The sequence below is a fragment of the Rhinopithecus roxellana genome, chromosome 11 (assembly GCF_007565055.1).
Source record: "Rhinopithecus roxellana isolate Shanxi Qingling chromosome 11, ASM756505v1, whole genome shotgun sequence".
Classification (NCBI taxonomy): Eukaryota; Metazoa; Chordata; class Mammalia; order Primates; family Cercopithecidae; genus Rhinopithecus; species Rhinopithecus roxellana.
The window spans coordinates 84,482,592-84,506,922 of record NC_044559.1 but is presented as its reverse complement, the minus strand read 5'-3'; the positions used below and the strand labels follow the sequence as shown (position 1 = coordinate 84,506,922).

Here is a 24,331-nt window from a genome sequence, read left to right as displayed (position 1 = left end):
AAAAGCAAGAAAACCAGCATGCCACAGCCCAGACAGTTCCACCCAGCACTGCTGCCCGAGAGCTATGCTTTCTGGCTCTCTCCTCTCCACACTCCAATTACTTTAGCCCCACACCCCCAACCCACCCCATCCCACTTTCTTAGGGTGGTGGTTCACCAAATGATGGGGCTTGCTTAGAAGAGAAACATTTTATGGTCGGTAGAAGTTGAATAGAAAGTACCAAAAGGTGGAGAGGGCTGCCCTTCTCTTTTAATCATCATAAGAAGGGTTTACTAATACTGAAAAGCATCTGCATCCGTTGATGACTGATCCTGATCTAAGGTTTTGGCCACCCTTCGAATTGCTGCCAATCAAAATGCAATATGATTCTGTTGAATCCATTCTTCGTTGTCTCTCCTGAGTGCTCTTCTCATTAGTGCTCGTCTCTTTAAATGGGTTATTTTCTTACTAGGAAAAAAAATATTCCCTCTCTGAAATTAAAGTTGAAGGTGTTTTGCTTGTTCTAAAAGTTTTTAATACTTTTTCCTCAAGCATGCTCTGTTTGGCATGATTGACGTAGTGCATATACCGGCTGGCCAGAGTGGAGCATTTGAAGGTCTGGTGGGTGTTCTCGTAGTAAGGCTGAAGAATTTTGGCCTGCAAGTCAGCATAGACTGGATGAGACTCATACACTTGAACTGTGCTTCCACTCTTCAGCAACTTTCTGATATTGTTCAGTGGTAAATCTGCAGAACTATGAGTTCCTCTCCTCCAGTCTAGCCAGCTCCACTTTGCAGAATGCAACCCACTTCTTTAGCATGCGGTCCTTCTCTTCCAGCTGCCTAGCCAGGTGCATTGCCTTAGCGCCTTCCTCCTGGCTTGATATCCTCTCTTGAAGGATGGGTCTGGTTAATTGCCCATTGGCAGCAGCCCTCTCTCTCTCCAGCTCTGTGGCTTGCTTTAGTCATTTCTGATCTGCAGTTTGTTCCTTGACTTGCTCCAATGTCAGCTGATCAGCTACTCTTCTTTTCAATTCTTCATCAGAAACCAAGGCATCATAAGCACCAGAACACCACTGAGACTTTGAACCAGATGGAGAGGATTCCTTCATTAAATCAATCACATGTTCTGAAAGCCCAATGCCCTTCACCACGGTGATGGGTGACGTTCTCATTCTTGTCCACCTCGAAGGTGACCCAATGGGTGCTCAAGGTCCCACCCGTGGCTCCTGTTCCTGTTCCCGCAGAGACCTAGAGCAGAACCATGAGCACTTCAGTTCCCCTGTGCCCACAGTCACATGAAGGGGCCTGGGTTATTTTCCCACAGAGCAGGAGCAAAGCCACGACCTAGGAGATACTTTTCAAGTGAGCTTTGTCTTCCTGAGGCAGTATGTACATTGTGTAATGCGTTGTAAATGATGTTATTGGCAGTCTACTCATCCAATTCTGAATAATGTCAGAATTTAACATCTGAGAAACAGCTCATGACCATTGATGTTGCTATAAACACACCTGGGGTTAAGGCACTGTGGGTCTGATTCCTTGCTAAGTCTATGGTGGTGAAGACTGTCTGCAATTCAGATTGGCATTTTAAGTACTCGACTGTTTTTAGGAAAAGGGAGGACAGTCGGACTGTTTTTAGGAAGAGGGAGGACAGTTGACTTATCACCTGTCATTACACATGATGGTAACCTAAACTGGTCACCCTGCCTCCTGCCAGTCACAAGAGTAACACCTGAGGCACAGGCCTGAAGCAGAACAAACCCACACAGACCCAACTCCAGGTGGAAGCCGACAGCCTAGAAATGCCGCAGTTATTTTTTTGTCTCCTGGTGACGCTACACAGCTTTGCTTTGCTATTAATAAAAGAGAACTGGTTTTGGCTGCCAACTTTTAAAAATTTTAAGATTAAAATTGAATTCCATCTGCCAGAGCTTTGCTTATAGTACAGGAGAGACAAGCGTGGTAAGGTCATTTGTTTTTCCTAATGTTCATGCGACATGAGTTTATAGCATTGAGCATCTTGATCACCAATTAGCTTGCAAACATTCATCATATTTTACCAATAGTCTCTCCAAGAGAGGCATGTACTCTGATCCATAGATGAGTCACTGGCCATCTCTGATACACAAACAAGAAAGTCAAACATGAATGCTACCTGTTTCCTTGTGAATCACTCCACAATCAAGTAACTGCTAGTGTGAAAAAACCACAACATACTCAAAATCCTTCCCCCCATGACCTAAGATTTATTTGTACAAGTCTGCTTAATTTTTATAATATACCCATGCCTTAATACCAATCATGACATTATTTTGAAAGTTCTCCTTTTCTGGTCTTTGTTTCTTTTTTCTCTCTCTTTTTTTTTTTCTTACTTTGGTTATCACTTAAAAGTGGCCACATTTATTCAGAGGCATTCTGCAAATGTGTATCAAGTGTTTTTAAAAATATTTTAGCACTGTGATAAATATTATAAATGTAGCAAAGAAATGCAAAATTTTTAGTGAAAAAAGATACCTATGCATGTTGAAAAGATCCAAAAGAGATGTGAAAAGATCTGTATGTGCTTTTGTTTTGCTCACTCTATTATTATTATTACATAGTTTATTAATGAGTACTACTACTAATGATAATATTTATTGAGTGCTTCTAGTGTCCTATAAATGTACAAATGCCTTACATCTTTTATGTTGTTTAATATTCCCAACAAATCTATGAAGTACTGAGTATTATTAGCCACAGTTTACAGATAAGGAAACTACAATGTAAAGAAACAATATGACTTGTTCATGGCCACATAATTCAGACGTGGCAGAGCCTCTGATTCATGGACTCCGTGTTCTGTTCACTTACCCTTTTTGTGTTGCCACAGTGAATACAAAAATAAATGAAATACATATGCTGACCTCAAGAAAAGAAAATTCCAATTGTAGAGAGAAAACTATACATGCATAAAATACTGATATGTGATATGAGAAAATATAAGAGCTGCCATTAAGCCACTGCCAGGTGAATAGAACAGAGTCAATAAAAATTCAAAGGTGGGCACGATTCCACAAACTGGAGAAGCCCAAAAATCTTGATGGCTTTGGAGCTTTTGAATTGGTTATACATGGGTATAAAAGGATGGAGAATCCTGCAGGTCCTGGGAGGAAGAGGGCATGGCGTGAGAATGTCTGTGAAGAGCATTAAGAGAGTGAGTCAGCCAGTTTGGCTGGGGAAAGAGGGAAAGGATTGATAGACACGGGTCAGTTTGCAAAAGGTCTCTCATGTCAGGGCATTTGCCTTCAGCCAATGGGAAAGCCAGATGGACACAGAAAGAGGCTTTCTGATGTCACTGAATGTGCAAGGGTTTCAGAGCGAAAAAGGCATAGACCCAATCCCATACTCTAGCTGTGACCTTAGGCAAATGACTTACTGTCTCGACACTTCACTTTCTATAAAATAGAAATCAAAATTAAAATATTTATCTTGCAGGGTATTTTGTGGATTAGAGATCATTTGCATGCAGTATATAACACTATGCTTGGCACATAGGAACTTGTCAGTAAACAGCAGCTCTCTCACTCATTTTATTAATACATTTGTCACATTGATTCCATTGTTTAAAATACTTTTGATCTTCTCATTGATAATTTCTGTCAGGCAGAGACTATGTATTCATTGCAAAAGAAAATCTGATTTGTTATTTTTTTTTCAAATGTGAATTTACTTTTTCCTACTATAAATGTACCAAAAAATCATTCATAATCCAAGTACCCTCACATTAGCATTTGGTATGTTTTCTTTCATTTGCTTTTCAGTGGGTATTACACATTGTTCTATTACCCACGATCATAGTATTTCAATCATGAATACTCATTCATATGTACCATACATACAAATCAATACCTATTTCTTGTCAACTTTTATTGATCTATTGGTTTTGTTAAATAATATTACAAGGATTGATAATGTATTTTACCAGATTCAATTCCAAATGGGTTTTAGTTGTTACAAAATATCAAATTTAACTCAGAGATTTTTCATATGAATGCAAAATAACCCACACATTTTTTTAAAATCCTATAAAGCACAGGTCACTGTTCTATTCCTCAAAGGGAGTTTCTAGACTAAAAAGCTACAGTTCCTGCCTTCACTCTCACAGAGCTTCCCACAGAAGATAAAATAAAGTTACAAATAAGGTTAAAAATAGTATAAAATGATGTCCTAGGGGACCTGAACACAATTTCAAGATGTTTCCAAAGCTGTTATTGCACCATTTTGCACATTATTGAATATCTTGTAGAGCATCCCAAAGTTATCTTAACTGACGGGATCATACTCAACTGAGTGTATAAATCCAAGCGGATATGCTAGAAACCTGTTACTTTATTTTATAGTCATTCTCCCTCCTTCTGGAATGAGAAAATATATGCACTTTCCCACTCATCCACTTTGCCTGTCATTTCTGGCCACTCTATGAACATTTTGTAACCCGTGAGAGTAAAAAAGCTTTGAAAAACAGGACCAAGTTCTGTTTTTAGGGATATACAATGTTGACAGAAATGTACTCCAGAGGAATTTAATGCAGTTTTTTTTGGTTCCGGGCACAGCTCCTTTAGTGTATCAGTAAATGAAAAATGAGCACGGGAAGCTCCTGACAGTAGGAGAGGACTGCAGAGAGCCCTCGCCTCCAAACCAACGATTGGATTCTACTGTACAAACAGAGAAATGTCTGTGAACTCCTCACCTTTGAAAGGTAAACACTGAGAAGGAAATACTCCTCCCACGTGCTTTGAAGCATTCACCTTGTAAAAGGAAAAAGGACTTATTTAAAGAGTTCTTCATGCAGAGAAAAGAGGAAGTTCTTTGAAGTCCAGGCTAATTTTGGGTCACCATGAAACCAGCCATCCTTCTATCTACAAGAGCCCCTGACCCTGTGGACCAAAACAATAGAAACACAACCAGGTTATTTCATCAGTGTGAACAAAAACTAAGAATAAAAATCTCCAGGAAACGTTCAAAAACCATAACCCCCAAGAGGCAGCTGTCTTTCACCCTTCTCTCTTCCCTTCTCATTCCTTACCTAAAAGGTAAGCCATCCATTGGGGACAGAGTAATAAATAGATTTGTGTGACAGGAAAGGTATACATATGCCATTACGGTGGCTCACCCCTGGAATCCCAGCACTTTGGGAGGCCAAGATGGAGGATCACTTGAGCCCAGGAGTTTGAGACCAGTCTGGACAATATAACGAGACACTGTCTCTACAAAAACTAGAAAAGACAAAAGTAGACCAGATGCAGTGGCTCGCGCCTGTAATCCCAACACTTTGGGAGGCTGAGGCAGGCGGATCACGAAGTCAGAAGTTTGAGACCAGCCTGACCAACATGGTGAAACCCTGTCTCTACTAAAAATACGAAAATTAGCCAGGTGTGGTGACACTTGCCTGTAATCCCAGCTACTCAGGAGGCTGAGACAGGAGAATCGCTTGAACCCAGGAGACAGAGGTTGCAGCGAGATCGCGCCACTGCTCTCCAACCTGGGCAACAGAGTGAGACTCCACCCTAAAAAAAAAAATGTATATATATATATATATATATCTCTGTCAATGTAAGAGATACATATAATGTAACATCTCTTTGTTTTTTATTAATTTAGTACTCAAAGCCAGGATCCAAGCATTAAGTAGCCGTCTAACTTCAGATAATAAATAGCTATATTGAAGGCTCTCTGGGAAGAGCTCCCGGGAGACAACTGTGAATTTCTCAGAAGAATGGGCCACTTGGAATATTCTGTTGATTCCTCGATTTCTCTGAATGGTTCACCAGACCCCAGCCCATAGCTTCTGAGCTAATTCAATCCCTGCTGTTATATGTCCTGCAGAGATACTGAGCTACAATACTGTTACAATTCTTCCACGCGGTTGCAGCAAGGAGGAAAGGAACTTAGGCCATTTCCACGACCAAGGAATCGGTGTTGAATAGGTGTAGGTTATTTGCACCGGGAACTTTGAAATAGAAGTTTTGGAGGAATATAAAAGCTAAACATTTTTATTTTGTGACATCTAGTTATGCAATTGCCATGCTTGCTAGAAAGGATATGTTTATTGTGACAAATAGGGTATGGGTGTGACTCCCTCCCCTGCTTTTCTATGTCTATGGCAAAACCAATTGGTCGGGCTGGCATGGAGCTACCGAGGACAAGGTCGTGGAACTGTTTGCCATGTGGGCCCACAGCTGTGACTCCCGTGGAATGACTGGCGATATCCAGCACACTCCCTAAGTCATGGCTAGGAGGTTCTCAATGCACATAAATCTGGGCATATAGAGTTGAAAACTGACACGATTTTTTATCAGTTTGTAGAGACTTAGGCTATAAAGTCCATGATAAATTAATATCTCTTTATAAAAAAATACCAAATACTATATATAAATAATTCATTAGATATAATCGTAGGTTGCCTCACGCTTGAGAACAATGCACAATATAGCCTCATGCACAACATAGTTCTAGGACAAATAAAAGTACATACTTTAGGTAGCAGATAGGGAGGATGTATACAGATCATTCCATGTCAAGATGTGGTTCAGATTGTAGATAGAAAGATTCAAGTAGAGTTAAACAAATTCAACAAACATTTTGTTCTTGATTAAATGCCAGACACTTATCTCTGCCTTTGTGGAAATTACAGAGGAGGAGTTCAGATGAAAATATACATATCAAGTCACAAAAGCTGCCAAAAGATAAGTACAAAGTACTTCGTGGATGTTTTCTGAGCCTTTAAGGATAACAGAAAGGGATTTGATTATAAGGCAGTTGCTCAGAATACTTCCCCTCTGAGGAATGCCAGCTAACCACAGCAATGACTTAGTCCTGTATGACATTCTCATTTGTCTGTCTTAATCTCTTATATCTAATTTTATTGTTGCTGTTGTGAATTTGAAATCTTGATTTCACACATTTATTTGACATTTTATATCATTTTCACCCCATGACATCTATGGGGGATAGGTATTTTTACCAGATTTTACAACGTAGGAATCTGGTTTCATAATTTTCTCTCAGTAAAGTAACTGATAATGAGTAGAACCAAAACTTGAGCCTAGTTAGTCAGAATCTAAATCCCGTCAGTTCTCCTGTATGTCATACCAGTCACTGTATAGGCATTCCCAAAATGACAAATAGATCATATTCACATATTTTATTTCAAAATCTGAATTTAATCCCTACAGAAACCACTTTTAAATGACGGTGGAGTTCCTGACTAGTTTAGGAAGGATGACTTAACCCATAATGTAAAGGAATTATTGTAGACTTGTTAGAACTCTGGGATAGGGGAACAAGAGATTTGTGATGACAGTCCTTCAAACAACCAGAGGCATTTGCCTTTTTCCAAAAGGTGATTAGTGTGCAGAATGAAGCTGTAATTGGTGAAATTGCACATTATATTTCAGAAGGAAGTAAAAAGAAACAGCCAGTGTAGGGAAAAGATCCTTTAAGATAAAATCAGGCTTACCTAGAAATCTATCACTGAGGTCACTCCCACCAGAGACACTTTTGATTTTCATAGCTTCTTTTATCCCTCCACCTAAAAAAAAAAAAAAAATTGTGAAAGATAATGCATGTATAATAAAGTATGCAACATATCAATATAGAACTCAGTGAATTACCATAAATTGAAAACCAGTGTAAACACCTGAATGTTCAAGAAAGAAAATGGTGACAGCAATCTACAGTACTCTCTTTCTGCTGCATCTCACTCGAAATCCCTGCTGACCTGCATTGGAAAAAATACTCCGCCTATTTTTGTAGTATTCACTTTCTTGCTCTTCTTTATAGCTTTACTACCTATGCATATATCCCTAAATTCTTTAATAAAGTTTTGCATATTTGTTAAATTTTCTATAAATAGGATCACACAACAAGCATTTTTAAATGTCTAGCTTCTTTCACTCAACATTGTTTGTGACATTCAACTATGTTTTTGAGCAGAGCATTGATTCATTTACTTCCATTACAATATAAATGTCACTGGACAAGCACATCTACTATCATGTTGATGGTTTGGGGGTTGTTTTCAGTTTGGGACAAGGAAAAATAATCCTGAAGTGGTCATTCTTGTTTATGACAGTCACACATTTTCATTGGGTGTATACCAAGAAATGGAATTACAGATCACAATGCTATGCTTGATTTAAATGCTCAATTTAAATTAATGTAATATAACAAATTTACATTGATTAATGTAAATGTTTAATTTAAATAGATGAGGCCAAAATGCTTTTCAGTGTGGTTCTACCAATTTTCATTCCCACAAGCAATGTGTTAGAGGTTAGTTCCAGTGTTTCTATCATTGGCAATACTTGGTAGTTGCTGTTTTCACTATTGCTATTCTGGTGAATGAGTAGTGTTATATCATTGCGGTTTTACACAGCATTTCCCTGGTTACTAATAATATTATAAAATGGAGAAGTTTACTGCCCAGTTGGGCAGCCTCTTTATAAGAGTGCCAGTTAAAGCTTTTTGCCCATTTAGCTATTGGATCCTATGTCTTTTACATTCTTGATTTGTCGGAGCTCATTATATTTTGGATATTTGTCAGTTACATGTGCTGAAGAACCTTTCTGCTCTTTGACTTGCATTTTCACTTTCTTGTGTCTTTTGATGAGCGGAAGTTTTTACATTTAATGTAATCTAAATTCTCAATCTCTTCCTTTATAAATAATAATTTTCATATAGTTTAAGAAATCTTTATATAACATAAAAATATTTATATATATATGATCTTCCAGAATTTATAGCTTAATACAATCCACCTGCAATAAATATTTGCATAAGGTGAAAGATTGGGGTTAATTGTGATTTTTTTTATTGACACAGTATCATTTATCAAAAAGACCCCCACTGCTCTGCTACTCAACATTGTCAAGAACAAATGTCCAAATACTCGTACATTTATTTCTGAACTCTCTATTCTGTTCCAATGGTATAGCCTTGATATGGTTTGACTGTGTCCACAGCCAAATCTCATCTTGAATTGTAGCTCCCATAATTCCCTCATATTGTGGGAAGGACCCAGTGGGAGTTAATTGAATCATGGGGGCAGGTCTTTCCCATGCAGTTCTTGCAATAGTTGATAAGTCGCATGAGATCTGATGGTTTTAAAAATGGGAATTTCCCTGCACAAGCTCTCTCTCTTTGCCTGTTGCCATCCATGTAAGATGTGACTAGCTCTTCCTTGCCTTCCACCATGGCTGTGAGGCCTCCCCAGCCACGTGGAACTATAAGTCCATTAAACCTCTTTCTTTCGTAAATTGCCCAGTCTCAGGTATGTCTTTATTAGCAGCATGAAAACGAACTAATACAAGCCTTTTGGCAATATTATACCGTCTTAACTACTGTGTCTTTATAAAGATGTCTTGATATTTACTAGAGCAAATTCTCCCATCTGGCACTTCTTCAGATAGTTCAATTCTTGATCTTTCTTTTATTTTTACAATCCATTTAGAATCTCTCCGTCTCTCCCTCTTTCTCTCTCTCTCTCTCACACACACACAGTCATAAACACAGAGTTTGTGGTTTGATTAAAATTGGAGACAGTTGACATTTTTGACATCTTTTGATGATATGTCCCAGTATGTATTGTATGTTTAATTTTTCTCGATAGATTTTTTAAAGTTTCCAGTGAGAACTTTCACATATTTGATCAAACTTACTTTGATATATTTCATGTTATTTAATGCTATTGTAAACTGTATATTTTTAAAATTTTAGATTCCATTTCTCATATATTGACTTTTAATAGCTTTATTAAAGTGTATTTTACATACAGTAAAGTACGCATATTTAAAATGTACTATTTGATTAGTATTGACATACGTATACACCCAAGAGACCATCACAAAATCAAGATAGTGAACACATCCATCACACCCAAAAGTTTCCTTGTGACCTTTTGTAACCCTCCAACCTTTCCCCATGACCCTCTGCTCCCAGTCAAGTACTGAATTGCTTTTTGAACTACGGATTAGTTTTCATTTTCTAGAATTCTATTATGAATGGAGTCATACAGTATGTACATTTTTGTCTGACTTCTTTCACTCATCATTGAGAGTCTTCCATGCTATTGCATGTGTTAAAGATTACTCATTTTGTCATTAAGGGGTATTCTGTTGTCTGGATGTATCACAATTTCACTATCCATTATCTGTTGATATGCATATGAGTTGTTTCCAGTTTGACAGTATTACAGATAAAGCTGCTATGAACATTTGTGGACACTCTTTGTTTGGACATATGATTTAATTTGTTCATGTATAAACACCTGTAAGTGGAATGGCTAGAGTACACAATAGGTATATGTTTAACTTTTTAAAAACATCATCAAACTGTTTTTGCATATTATTATCATTTTGTATTTCCACAAGCAGTGCACCAGGGTTTTCACTGATTCAAGTTCATGCACTGTCTTTTCTTTTATTCATTTATTTTTGAGACAGATGTCTCTCTGTCATCCAGGCTGGAGTACAGTGGTATAATCATGGCTCACTGCAGCCTCAACCTCCCAGGCCCAAGTGATCCTCCTACTTCAGTCTCCCGAGTAGTTGGGACCACAGGTGTGCACCACCACACCTAACTAGGAATACCTGTCTCTAGGGATGGTCTTAAACTCCTGGGCTCAAGCAATCCTCCTGCCTCAGTTTTGAGTTTGCTGGGATTATAGGCATGATCTACTGTACCTAGCTGATTTTAGATACTGTAATAGGTCTAATCAGTGGAGTTGTATCTATTAATAATTGAGGCTTTACTTTCCAATTCTCTAATAATTAATAATGTGGAGCATCCTTTCCTTTTTTTAATTTCCCATCTGTATATCTTCTTTGGTGAAATAGCTGTTCAAGTCATTTGCCTATTTTGTTTTATTGGATGCTTTAGTTTCTTATTGTTGAATTTTGATAGTTTTTTTATATATTCTAAATATAAGACTTTTATCAGAAACATGATTTGAAAAATCTCCTTTTCCAATCTGTAGCTTGTTTTTTTCCTTTAAAAAAATTTTTTTTTACTATACTTCAAGTTCTGGGATAGATGTGCAGAACGTGCAGGTTTGTTACATAGGTATCCACGTGCCGTGGTGGTTTGCTGCGCCCATCAACCCATCATCTACATTAGGTATTTCTCCTAATGCTTTCCCTCCCTCGCCCCCCATCCCCCAACAGGCCCTGTTGTGTGATGTTCCCCTCCCTGTGTCCATGTGTTCCCATTGTTCCTCTCCCACTTATGAGGGAGAACATGCCGTGTTTGGTTTTCTGTTTTTGTGTTACTTTGCTGAGAATGATGGTTTCCAGTTTCATCCATGTCCCTGCAAAGGACATAAACTTATCCTTTTTCGTGGTTGCATAGTATTCCATGGTGTATATTTGCCACATTTTCTTTATCCAGTCTATCACTGATAGGCATCTGGGCTGGTTGCAAGTCTTTGCTATAGTGAACAGTGCCTCAACAAACATACGTGTGCATGTGTCTTTATAGTAGAATGATTTATAATCTTTTGGGTATATACAGGGTAATGGAATTGCTGGGTCAAGTGGGATTTCTGGTTCTAGATCCTTGATAGTTCATGGTTTATTCCTTTTTTAATATATCATGTTCTTGGCATTGTAGCTAATACATTTTGTCTAACCCTAGGTGCTATGGACTAAATTGTGTCTCTCCCCAAACCCCACCAAATTTATGTGCTGAAACTCTAACTTCAAATGTGACTATATTTGCAGGTAATTAACGTTAAGTGAGGTCATGCAGGTGGTATCCTGATCCAATAAAATTAGTGCCCTTATAAGAACAGTTACTGGCATCCTCTCTGTTTCTCTCTACCAAAGGAATGCTTTTCCCTTTTCTTGCCTATTGCATTGACTAGAACCTCCATTACGATGTTGAATCAAGGTGTTAAGAGTGGAAGTCTTTGCCTTCTTCTTAATCTTTGGGGGAAACAAAATCAGTGTTTTACCACTAAACATGATGCTGTCCATAGGATTTTTAAAGGTGAAGATTTTTTAACCACAAAATAAATGTATTTAACAAATAAAGGCATATAGAGATTATATCTTTATTAGTGAACTTTGGTAGTTTATGTCTTGCAAGGATTTGTTTCTTTCATCTAAGAGGTCAAAATTAATGACTTAAGATGTTTCATGGCCGGGCGCGGTGGCTCAAGCCTGTAATCCCAGCACTTTGGGAGGCCGAGACGGGCGGATCACGAGGTCAGGAGATCGAGACCATCCTGGCTAACACAGTGAAACCCCGTCTCTACTAAAAATACAATAACTAGCCGGGCGAAGTGGCGGGCGCCTGTAGTCCCAGCTACTCGGGAGGCTGAGGCAGGAGAATGGCGTGAACCCGGGAGGCGGAGCTTGCAGTGAGCTGAGATCCGGCCACTGCACTCCAGCCTGGGTGACAGAGCGAGACTCCGTCTCAAAAAAAAAAATAAAAAAGATGTTTCATAAGGTTTTCTTATTTTTCTTTTAATGTATGTAGAACCTAAAGAGATGTCACTTTTGTTATTCATTATATTGATATTTTGTGTCTTCTCTCTTTATTTCCTAATCAGTACAAATAGAGGTTTATATAAGTGTTATTAATCTTCTCAAAGGACCAGCATTTGGTTTTATTCATTTTTCTCTATTGCTTTTTTTCCTTTTTTTTTTTTTTTTTTTTTTTTGTTTCATTGATTTATTTTTGATTTTGAGCTTACTTTAAGTTTTATTTCCTTTTCCTTTTCTAGTTTCTTAATTTAGAAGCTAAGGTCACTGATCTGTGATCTTTCCTCTTTTCTAATGTGTTGCTCAGTGCTATAAATTTCCCTCTAAATTATGCTTTGGTAGCATCCCACAAATTTTTATATCTTGTGTTGTCATTTTAATTAAATTCAACGTTTTTTCTATTTCCTTTTTGATTTTCTATTTGACCCAACAGCAATTTAGGAGGGTATTCTTTGGTTTCTTAATATTTGAGAATTTTCCAAAGATCTTTCTGTTCATTTTAGTTTCAATGCTGTCAGAAAATATACTTTGTGTGACTGCAATCCTTGTACACTTTTAAAAGTGTGTTTATTCCCAGCATATGATCTATTTGGTAAATATGTTCTAGGCCCCTTGAAAAAAAAAATGTGTATTCTTTTGTTTTTTGATAGAGTTTTCTGAAACTGTCATTAGGTTGAATAGTTGACTGTAGAAATATGGTCGACTTCATATAAAGTAGATTGGTTGACTGTGAAAGTGGATTGGTAGTACTGTTAAAGTCTTCAATTTTACTCATTTTTTCCACTTATTCTACCAATAATTGATATATCTGAATAAAATTTATGAACTTATCTATTTATTTTTACAAGTTTATTTATTTGTACTTTATATAGTTTGAAGCAGTTTCAATAGGTTCAAAAAATGTTTATAATGTTATATCTTCATAAATTGATCCTTATGTCATTATAAAACTATTCTTTAAATCTTTAGTCTTTTCTGGATTTTGTTTTTTCTGATATTAATATCATCATTTTCATTTTCTTCTGACTAATGTTAATGTTGAATTTTTTACATTATTTTACTTTTAGCTTATTTGTGTTTTTATATTAAAAGTTGGCTTCACATAGGCAGAATATAGTTGAGTCTTGCTTTTTAAAATCTTACTTAATAGTCACTGCCTTTTAATTGGGGTATTTATAACATTTACATTTCATGTGGTTATTGCTATGGGAGGATTAAGTCTCCTGTGTTTTGATTTGTTTTCTACTTGTATAATCTATTCTTTGTTCTCGTTTTCTTTTTCTTTCTTTCTTTTTGTTCTTTTGCCTTTTATTGATTTTTGGTTTTGGTTTTTGAGACGGAGTCTCGCTTTGTTGCCCAGGTTGGAGTGCAATGACGTGCACTTGGCTCACTGCAACCTCCACCTCCCTGGTTCAAACAATTCTCCTGACTCAGCCTCCCAAGTAGCTGGGATTACAGGCATGCACCACCATGCCCAGCTAATTTTTTTTTTTTTTTTTTTGAGATGGAGATGCCCAGGCTGGAGTGCAGTGACATGATCACAGCTCACCTCAAATTTTCGGATTTAAGTAATCCTCCCACCTCAGCCTCCCAAGTAGCTTAAATTACGGACACATGCCACCACCCAGCTAACCTTTTATCTTTTTGTTGAGATGGAGTCTTGTTATGTAGCCCAGGCTAGTCTTAAACTCCTGACCTCAAACAGTCCTCCTGCCTCAGCTTCCCAAAGTTCTGGGATTACAGGTGTGAGCCACTATGCTAAGCCTGCCTTCTTTTAGATTGAATACTTCTTAAATATTCAATTTTATTATCTTTGTTGACTAATTAGCTAAAATTCTTTGATGTTTTATTTTTGTGATTGCCCTACAGTGTATAGCATGGCTCTTCAGCTTATCACAGTCTAAATTCAAGTAATATTATACTACTGCCTTTAAAATACAAGAACATTACAAGCGCCCTCTTTCTTGTTTCTTTGTACCCTTTTTACTGTTGTTGCCATTTGTTTTACTTCTATATATGCTATCAATCATACAACACATTTTTATTTCTTACTTGCTCAATTATATTTTAAAGACATGAAAATAATAGGAAAAATATTTTTAAATTTATCCTCATAGTTATCATTTCTGGTGCTATTTGTGTGTGTGTGTGTGTGTGTGTGTGTGTGTGTGTGTGTGTGTAATACAGATCCAGAGTTTTAACTGGCATCATTTTCCTTTTGCTTGAAGGATTACCTTTAGCATTCACCAAATAGTAATAAAGTCTTACAGATTTCCTATGTCTGGAAGAAAACTTAATTTTGCCTTTGTTTTTGAAGTATAATTTTGCTGAATGTGGAATTCTAAAATGGAAGATTTTTATTAATTTGAAGATGTTACTCCACTGTCTTCTCACTTGGATTGTTTCTAAGCAGAAATTTGTCATCATTCTTATCATAGATTCTTTGTAATTATATTTTTTTCCTCCTATCACTTTTAAGATTTTCTCTTTATCAGTGGTTTCCAGCAACTTGAATGTGATGTGATTAGGGGTTGTTTTCTTAATGTTTCTCATAATTAGGATTTCTTACACTTCTTGAGTTTCTGTTTATAGTTTTTATCAAATTAGAAAAATTTTCTACTTTTATATTTCACATAGTTTTCCCCCACTCTTCCCCTTCATAACAGACTCTGTGTGTATATTAGCCTCTTTTAACTGTCCCACTGACTATCGATCCTTTATGCTTTCTTTTTCGGCTTTGTCTCTGTATTTTATTTTTGGTCATTTCCATTGCTGTGTTTTCAAGTTCACCAAGATATACTGTCTTTTACACATCTTCTGTTGGTTACATTAAACATTCTACTATGCATGGCTGACTTATCAAAGTCTAACATAATTGATACTTTTACAATTCTTTCTAGACAATGCAATGACCTGAAAACCTTTTAACTTTATCACCTCCCCAACTTAAGTGACATTGCTATCATGTATTTGATTTCCACATACATTTTAATACTCATAAGGCATAACTATTATTTCAATCAGCCAATGTTGAATATATACTCCCATTGGCTCCCTTGTTTTCTCTCTGTTTCTTCCTTAATTTCTGACCTCACTCTAGAGTCAATTTCTATCTAATTAGAGAAAAATGGTTAGTATTTTCATTACTGCTGGTCAACAAATAATGAATTATTATCATTTTTGTCTCAAAATATGTTTCATTCCTAAAGGATACTTTCACTAGGTATAAAAGTCTGGATTGTCAGGGTTTTTTTTTTTTTTTTTTTTTTTCCAGCAATTTAAATATATTATTCTATTGTCTTCTGACTTTCTTTTCTATTGAGAAGTCAGTCATTAGCCCATTATTACTCCTTTAAAAGCAATATGCCTTTTTCCCCCTTCTGGCTTCTGGTGGTAAGATTTTTTATAATATACTTAAGTGTGGTTTTCTTTTTACTCATACTGCTTGGACTTCATAGGGCTTCTTAATTCATAACCTTTTTAATCTTTTTTTAGCTGCATCTTATCTTCTATTTAACCTAAATCTAACTTGTTATTAAAACCACATATACACATTTTCAATTACTTTATTTCAATTCTAGAATTTTCATGTTAGTTCTTGTTAGACTTTCTAGTCCTCTAATAAAGTTATTAATTATCTTTTATCTTCCTGAATATAGAACATAGGGGAGCTCCTTTGTTGTTTATGTTTGAATGTTCCAGTATCTGGGGATCCTATGGGTCTTTTTCTGTTATTGGATCTTTCTGCAGGTTTTCTTTCATATTGTCTTGCTTCCTCATGCTATGATTATTCTAGACAAAATTTAAGACGAAGATCTATTTTATCTTCCTTCAGAAAGGTTCTATATTTCTTGAGTGTGCAAGATACCTGGAAGCATTAATACTGCAGGAAACCCTTACTCTAATATTAAGGATTGCAATGGTAAAAAGCTGAGCTTTTCTAGTTGTAAGGCCTACTGCTTTGTTTATTCGTATTCTTAGGACACAACCCTCAGAGTCTCAACTAAAGTAAGAGTGGTTCACTCATACCTATAGCTTGAACGAGTCCTGCTAACCAGTACCTGTTGCCTTAGCACTAAAAGATTGTCAAAAGTGCCACTCAATCTCTCCGTACTTGGAAGGGAAGAAAACATCAGGGTTAAAGGAAAGCCCCCAAATATTCTAGTTATTGCCCTAAACATCCATCCTCCTCAAGGTCTTGGTATAGTAATTTATCTCTAATTTGTCATCCCTTCAATATATTCAAATAGACTTTTTAGAATATTTTTCCAGCTAGTCTAATTTTTCTCAGCCAGGGAGTTGGTTTGAGCTATTTAATGTATCATTTTCAAAAAAAAGCAGTAGCATTTTTTTCACTTGCCTTCATTTTTTAAAGTAATTGCCATAGCAATAAGGACTAAGATTATTGGCAAACAAAGTTTGTGGCTGGTAGTGAACAATCATTGGAATATGGGGTCATTTATAATTTGAGTGTATGTTGTTTGGATTCTATCCAAGTGATCAAACCCAGAGATGTTTCTTACTTCATTGTTAATTTAAATAACATAGATAAACCCAACCTCAAAGACTGGTCTCTCTGAACTCCCAGAAATGCTTCTCTGAAAGACTTATTCAGCCTTTAGCCAAAATATTTATATTGCAATTCAATTGTTTTATGTCTGTAAGTTCTCACTCCTTGAGTGGTTTGCAAGGCACTTTGGGATTAAGAATATATTCTAAATTTCTTTATATCTTCTGATCCTTAAGGTAATCTATCTCATTAAAATGATAGGTACTAAACAAAAAATTCACTGAATGAGGTTTGAATGCCTCCTATACATTCAAGAAGAAGCCCATACTTATTTTGTTGGCATTGAAGAACTTCATGAGCACCCGCTGCCATATTCTCCAGCTCTATTACAGGCCTGCCTATCCAGTGTCTGACATAAGAAGTCTCTCTCTAGTCCTGCTGAACTGCCATGCTATCCCCTAACCCATGTCACTCTCACAGCTATACTTTTGTTGATGCTGTTTTCTCTGCTTGAAATGCCTTACTTTCTGTCCTGCCCTCTCTCTCCAGCACTTTCCATATCTGGCTTCTGCTAACTTGTACTTAGCCAAGAAAACTCAGTTTACACATCAACTCCTCTGGGAAGCCTTCCCTGATGTACTCAAGATTGGGGTAAATACCTGTTCTAGGTGTTCCATCTTACTCACCCCATTACAGTCCTTTCAACACTGTATCATAGTCATCTCTTTAATTTGTATGTCTCCCACACTTAACTATTAGTTTCACAAGAGACTTCATAATTCATTGTTTATCTGATCATTGTTTTCCCAGCTCCTAGGTCCTCAACAAATGTTGACTAAGTGACTAAATAGAGGGGTAGAGGAAATGAATGAAAACAGCCTAAAATAAGCCAATTTTTGAAAATTAATCAAATAACAGATTATAAAAAATATGCAAATGAATTTTTGGAACATAGCATCAGACCTCAATCAATTATAATAAAGAAATAAAAAAGGCATGCACATCAGGAAAAATCCTTAAAGAAGAGGAAAAAAAGCAAATACAATGTCAATCTTTGAAAGAAAGGAGAAGAAATATTGGTCAGTCTAAAACACAGTGCCAGGGAAGTTACGAAGATAAATCAACAAAATGATCAATTTGCAATCACCCAGAAGAACATAACAGACTGGGTAGCAACCAACACGGCTTTTAGAGGAACAAATCATGCCAGACCAATTTAATTTCCTTCTATGATAGAGTGACAGGCCTTGTAGATAAAAAGGATGCAATAGATGTAATCTCTCTAGACTTCTGTAAGCCTTTGATTCTGTCCTACCTGACATTCTCATCAACAAACTGGGGAGATCTAATCTAAACCACACAACAATTCAGGGGATGCACAGCCCACCATACAGAGGCATAAGGAGAGCACTTGTCAATGGCTTAGCCTTTACCCAGGAGAACATTACTGGGAATAGCCTTGCCGTGGAGCCTAGGATCCTTTGACTCTTTTACAGCCAAATGAAAGGTTGAAGTATGAATAGAGGTGTGTATATAATAAAGGATATGTTTACACAGCAACATCTGCAAATGTATTTGAAGTTGGAGGAGTGTTTCTGCATAGAACTACTGGCATACAACAAATGGATCAGTAAACGAATATGTGCTTTAAGAGTGACTAATGTTCATACTGAAGAGATTGTTTTATCTAAAAATTGCAGCCCTAGGTCCATACGGTACCCTGGGAAGCACTGTAACAACACCACCAGCAGCTCTGCCTATACTGTTTTCTTGAGTGAGGTCTCTGCTAATCAATACTCTGATATCTCCTTCTATCATGTGTGTTCTGCATCATGTGGATTGCTGTTCCATCTTCTGCCGCCCTCTTCCTAGCATCCTCTGCTGTCCAAATGATCATTTCAGCCTGACCTTCCCCCTTCCCATTCTATCTCACAGTATCTACCTTTGCCCATAACATCTGCCCATCCATTCTTACCCATGCTTTCTTCCTCTGCTCAATATCCTGTAGTACAGGGAGATGAGATAGAATGAATGGAAACTCAAGCTAATAAAGAAGTTAATAAAATTTAGAGATGAGATAGACCAGAGACCATCAGGGTTACCCAAGATTTTTTTTTTTTTTTTTTTTTAGATGGAGTCTCACTCTGTCGCCCAGGCTGGAGTGCAGTGGCATAATCTCGGCTCACTGCAACCTCCGCCTCTCTGGTTCAAGTGATTCTCGTGCCTCAGCCTCCCAAGTAGCTGGGATTACCGGCATGCACTACCACACTCAGCTAATTTTTGTAGTTTTAGTAGAGGTGGGGTTTCACCATGTTAGCCAGGCTGGTCTTGAACTCCTGACCTCAGGTGATCCACTTGCCTCGGCCTCCCAAAGTGCTGGGATTGTAGGCGTGAGCCACCGTGCCTGGATGGGATTCTTTTTTTTTAAATTAAAAAGTAAACTTTAATGTCGAAAATGCAAACTTGGGGAGGGCAGAAAGATCACACACAAGGCTGTCACTTCACTCTTGGAGGGTTGCACAGCCATTACTTCCAATGGCAAAAACTGCAATTACTTTTGCACCAACCTGATACAAGAAGCATGATGCTAGCATCTAATTGGCTTTTGGGAGGGCCTCTGACTGCTTCTGCTCAGGGCAGAAAGTAGAAGCGGAGTGGGCATGTACAGAGATGACATCCCAAGAGAGAGAAACAGAGGAAGCCAGCGTCTTTAACAACCTGCTCTCAAAAACGAATGCATTCTCAGGCAAGGGAGAACTCCCCCACGGGAGGGTACTAATTTATTCATGAGGATCCTGTCCCCATGACCCAGAAGCCTCCATCTAGGCCCCACCTCTCAACACTGCCACATTGGGAAACAAATTTCAACATCAGTTTTGGCAGAGACACCACATCGAAGCTACAGTGCACAGTAAACTAAAGCAGTATTCAGCTGTTAGATGATACTGTTATTATCACTATTGTATAGAGATGACTTCCCTTTCGGGGTCATAAAAGGCCTCAGAGCAGCTGTACTACTGCGATTTTATGATTTTGTGCAACTGGTGGACTAAAGATTAAGCAAGGGCTGCTCTGCCCTCTGAGGAAAGAATCTTAACTCTAAAAGGGCCAATTAGATTAAACATCCTTTCTTGAAAGAATAAACTAACAACTAAATGGAATTTGTATTTTGTAAAGAAAAGCAAGTTAGGTTCTACTTAAGATGAACTCAGAATCCATTTCCAGGTCTTTTTCTTCAGAGAAACCATTAAGCTAGACTCTAGAAGTAAATATAACAGGTGGTAATAGTGTCTATGAGGTAAAGTAGAGAACTGTGGTTTTGTCGAGAAAATACAAGCCAGAAATAGTTCTGAAGCATTTCTTCATTCTAGACATCTAATCAATATTTCAGATGGCAGAATGGCAGAAAAAACCCCTTTCATATGTTCAATTTGTGTTGTATATGTAGATTATAACAGGTGATCATAATACCTGTCATAGACTCACTGATTTCTAAGTTGCAAAGTTCCATCCACATACTTTATCTCCTTGGATTCACACTATTTCCGAAAAAGTAAATAGAAGTGGCCCGGCGTGGTGGCTCAAGCCTGTAATCCCAGCACTTTGGGAGGCCGAGACGGGCGGATCACGAGGTCAGGAGATCGAGACCATCCTGGCTAACACGGTGAAACCCCGTCTCTACTAAAAAAATACAAAAAACTCGCCAGGCGAGGTGGCGGGCGCCTGTAGTCCCAGCTACTCGGGAGGCTGAGGCAGGAGAATGGCGTAAACCCGGGAGGCGGAGCTTGCAGTGAGCTGAGATCTGGCCACTGCACTCCAGCCTGAGCGACAGAGCGAGACTCCGTCTCAAAAAAAAAAAAAAAAAAAGTAAATAGAAGTAACATTATTCTCAATTCACAGGGGAGGAAAGTGGGATAAGAGATACAAAGTCACAGAACTGAATTCTGGTTGAACTTGTACCTAAACCAAGTCCTTTGATTTGTAGGAGATGAGTATTTATTATAATTTTTGTACAGCTGTTGGTATATTTTGAATACATACTCTCCGTCAAGGTTGTGAATATCGCTCTCATGAGGCTGTTTGCAAATTCTAAAAGGTCATTTGTAATGAATCGGATATTTATTTGTACTTAATAAAATAAATTTGAGGGTGTGGAAACAGTGGTTTTCTGCCATTCAATTAGATGACTCAACCAGCCCGTTGTTAGTGAAGTCTGAGCAAATGAGGTCTTGAGATGATGACAGGATGACTCAAAGATGGAAGCTGAAAAGGTGTCTGCAAAGTCCAGGACCTGAAATTATCAGCTATGAATTAATGAGCTTTGGAGGAAGAGTTCCAGTTCATGTTGTAAATAGGGTGATGTTTTTATTCTAAGTATATTTTAAGTAGTTCACTTAAATTCAATGAGGAAGCCAGGGCACAGAGAGTGATGCAGTTTGGCTGCATCCCCACCCAAATCTCATCTTGAATTATAACTCCCATAATTCCCACATGTCATGGGAGGGACCTGGTGAGAGGTAATTGAATCATGGGGATGGGTCTGTCCTATGCTGTTCTCATGATAGTGAATAAGTCTTATGAGATCTGATGGTTTTATAAAGCCCAGTCCTCCTACACATGCCCTCTTGCCTGTGTCATGTAAGATGTCCCTTTTCTTTTCCTTCGTCTTCCACCATGATGGTGAGGTATCCCCAGCCTCGCAGTGGAACTGTGAGTTCATTTTACCTCTTTCCTTTGTAAATTATCCAGTCTTGGGCACATCTTTATTAGTAGCATGAGAACAGACTAATACAGGGAGGTTAAGTTGCCCATAGCCTCCCAGCTAGTAAATGGATGAACCAGGATTGATTCCAGCCCTGGGTGAAGAACCCAGGCCCTTAAAATAGTTTTAACAATAATACCGACCTCACAAAGTTTCTAGGAACATCAAAATGAGTTGATAAATATAAAATGCCTAGCACTGTATCTGGCACATAGTAAGCATTTAATAAATATTTAAGAAATATTTTATTATTACTAATAATATTACAGTCTGCTGTCTCTCAAAATGGAGAATATGAAGCCAGTGACAAATGAAACCAAAACAATCCATGTTCCAGAAAAATTTCATTAAAAGAGAATGAGGAACATTTACTAAAATGGGGGTTTTTCAAGGAAAACTAAACTTAGAATTGAGCGCCAAAGAGTTTTAATGCTCAGAAGAAATGTGTAGAAGATACTGGGGCATAAAATGAAAAAGAATGATTGACCAGAAGAAAACTAAACTGACTACTGACTCGCACAGTAGGAAAACCAACATATCCAAGCTGGTGTGTGTGGTTGCATGCAGAAAGCAAAGCAACGCAGCACATTCCTGGTCCTTCTCTCTCCATCACTCTCCAGTATTCTCATCTTGTCTTCTGAGTTCCCAGGTATGACAGACAACCAGAAGGCCTTTGTTCTTTTCTGACCCTATTTTATTTTATTCATTTGTTTTCTGAGACAAGCTCTTGCTTGGGGACCGAGGCTGGAGTGAAGTGGCACAATCTTGGCTCACTGCAGCCTCCACATCCTGAGCTCAAGCGATTCTCCTACCTCAGCCTCCCAAGAAGCTGGGACTACAGGCAAGTACCACCACGCCCAGCTAATTTTTGTATGTTTTGTAGAGACGGGGGTCTCACCAGGTTGCCCAGGCTGGTCTCGAACTCTTAGGCTCAAGCAATCTGCCTGTCTCAGCCTCCTAAAGTGCTGGGATTACAGGTGTGAGCCACCACATCTGGCTTTGACCTTGTTATTGTTATTATTATTATTATTATTATTATTATTATTATTATTAGAAGGAGTTTTGCTCTTGTTGCCAAGACTGGAGTGCAATGGCACAATCTCAGCTCACTGCAATCTCTGCCTCTCAGGTTCAAGTGATCCTTCTGACTCAGCCTCACGAGTAGCTGGGATTACAGGCGCCTGCCACCATGCCTGGCTAATTTTTTTTGTATTTTTAGTAGAGATGGGGTTTCACCATGTTGACCAGGCTGGTCTTGAACCCCTGACCTCAGATGATCTGCTTGCTTTGGCCTCCCAAAGTGCAGGGATTACAGGCGTGAGCCACCGCGCCTGGCTGGCCTTGACCCTATTATTAACAAAGAGGAAAAATCAAGCCATCCAGTGCAGAAAACCTACAGGATGAGCAGGAAGGTCAAATCAGCTGGGTCCCTGCTCAAGTTCCCACTGGCATATGTGAGCGTCAGTGTATCCTTCCTGATGAATATCAGTTTTGTTTTCCTGGTTTGGACTTCCAGCAACATGAAGGGTAGGCGATTTCTCAGTCCAAGCATCATAGAGCAGAGAACTCCTGTTTGATCTTTTTACCTTGCTTCATCGTCATAGATGGAATTGTGTTGACAGCAAGACTGGATGTGTGAGCTTGCAACCTGTGCAATCCCAGCAGACCCCCAGGCTCAGAGGATCCGATGCTTGATTTAGTGCTCTGCTATCACTGCCTTGAAACTCTTAATAATTTTATCTTTTTCTAATGTTTTATAAATCACATCCAATGAGACAATGAGGAATAGGCGTAAGCAGCAAAAATACACATAATGTGTGTTTCCTGTGTTCCTTGTCGCCTTATTCACATTGAACATCTGTGATGCCCCATGACCCACGGTGTGTAGGAATTCAGGGAGACTCGAGAGCACAAGATCAGTGCACTGTGTTGTTAGAAGGTGCATGTATCAAGAAGTGAAATTGCAATCCCAGTACTTTGGGACGCCAAGGTGGGTGGATCATGAAGTCAGGAGATAGAGACCATCCTGGCCAACATGGTGAAACCTCATCTCTACTAAAAATGCAAAAATTAGCCAGGTGTTGTGGCATGTGCCTGTAGTGTCAGCTTCTCAGGAAGCTGAGGCAGGAGAATCGCTTGAACCCGAGAGCGGGAGGTTGCAGTGAGCCGAGATGGCGCCACTGCACTCCAGCCTGGGCGACAGAGTGAGACTCTGTCTCAAAAAATAAAAAAAGAAAATGATCAGTTAGTTCTGTGCAGTGCTTCCTCTGTTCTGGTAACAATAACTGCATATGCATACATGAGCTACAAAACAGGCATTGTGTAATTTCAGTCATTTTGCATACTAGTTAAATGCTCTTATAATTTCAAGGAAAACTAGTATTGTACAATATAAAAATGAGTGGTGAAATCCATACTGATAATCAACATTTTAAAATTTTCTTTACCAAGAATGGTATCAGACAGCAAATGCAAATAGAAAATGCCATGACTCTTGAGAGAGGGTGAATTCCTGGAGGGAAAGAAAAAGCTTTGTCTCTTTTTTCACATGGAGTCT

At 38.1% G+C, this 24,331-nt stretch overlaps 1 pseudogene; it reads right to left on the bottom strand.

Moving 5' to 3' along the window:
* Positions 1-447: 447 nt before the first annotated feature.
* LOC104659490 lies at positions 448-23,370 on the bottom strand (annotated as a pseudogene).
* Between the last annotated feature and the right edge of the window lie 961 nt (positions 23,371-24,331).